General features: G+C 38.4%; 1 long non-coding RNA gene across 1 annotated transcript; it reads left to right on the top strand.

Annotated features, from left to right (window-relative positions):
- Positions 1-646: 646 nt before the first annotated feature.
- Positions 647-1,333, top strand: LOC119343602. The gene is made up of 3 exons (XR_005166176.1): positions 647-689; positions 1,142-1,223; positions 1,317-1,333. It is a non-coding gene; the product is annotated as an uncharacterized LOC119343602 (long non-coding RNA).
- The last annotated feature ends 2 nt before the right edge of the window (positions 1,334-1,335 follow it).

Below are 1,335 nucleotides of genomic sequence, written 5' to 3'. Positions count from 1 at the left end.
CTTTTGTTCTTCACAGAATGTGTTTCTCACCCCTATGAGATTGTGGATCAAACTCAGGATCTAGTACTAGTTCATTCCTATCAAGTTGAATTCTATGGTAATTAATGTATTCTACTAGTGAAGTTGAATTCTGTCCAAGGGTATATATATAACCTATTGGTTATTGGTAAGACGGTAAATACAAATGTAGTTTATAGTGGGACAACTGAAATGAAATTGGAAATAGTAAGTATAATTATTAAGCGAAAACTTGTACAAAACGTGTTGCATTTCATGAAGAAAATCCAGCAGAATTAATACTTGGAGCAGTTCTTTGATATGGCCACGGAAGTAGCAAATTGTATGTCTGTCTGTCAGTTTGCTTGTACCAAGTACCCTCTATTCGTTTTCACCTGAACTCGCTTGCTTTCTGCGCCACATATATAAAACTGAAACTTCCTTTTCTGCAGAGAGTAGACAAGAGGTTTTGATCTTGCTATAGCACATCTATCACAATAATTGATTAGCTGTGAGGAAAATGAATCTTTATTCCTGGTTATTGCGTCTCTTTCTCTCTCTCTCTCTCTCTCTCTCTCTCTCTCTCTCTCTCTTTGCTTATGGTCTAATTTGTGACTACTACAGATGGATGGTCGCAGATGAAGAAGTCACCCCAAGCAAATTGGAAGGCCCTGATGCCAAGTAACAAAAGCGTAATCTTCTTCTAACCTCACCTTCTTACTACAGATTCAAGTTGTTAGATAACTACTATGAATTGATGTCGTATATATGGAGCATTAGATGTGAAAATTGCCTTAGCGGAGTCGAAACGAAAGCTGAACCTAAAATATATCTTGAAATCCTCAAAAGGAAAGCGTAATTATCTATGTTTGTACAGTAGAGCATTGGGGTTCAGTTTTTTTACATGCAAATCCGAGACATGGCATCGTTTTGCAACTGCCACTTTGATAGATATCCATACCTATGTACTTGGTGGTTTTCATGGCCTTGCTTGCTATTACATGGTTTTCCTTTGGGTAATCAGTATATATATGCACGTGGTGGTTAATTTGGCACCAAGAATTCTCTTGTTCTTGTTCTGATTTCCTTGCTGTCAAACTCATCATCTTTGAGACATCATTTATTTTGTTTGGACATCTCCCAGACCTCAAGATAATTACAATGCGTTCTCCGTTCTTAAAACTGAATGTGTGACCTCTCAGCATTTGAGACCAGTGACGACTGTGGTGAGCAGCCTTCCTTTGATCCACATCCTCTCCTCTATCTCCTCTATCAGACCAGATCCCATTTAATTTATTTTTCTGTTTGACTTGGCGCAGCAGCAGGTGCCTGACTCCA

The sequence above is a fragment of the Triticum dicoccoides genome, unplaced genomic scaffold, assembly GCF_002162155.2.
Source record: "Triticum dicoccoides isolate Atlit2015 ecotype Zavitan unplaced genomic scaffold, WEW_v2.0 scaffold133845, whole genome shotgun sequence".
Taxonomy (NCBI): domain Eukaryota; kingdom Viridiplantae; phylum Streptophyta; class Magnoliopsida; order Poales; family Poaceae; genus Triticum; species Triticum dicoccoides.
This window is presented reverse-complemented; position numbering and strand designations above follow the sequence as displayed.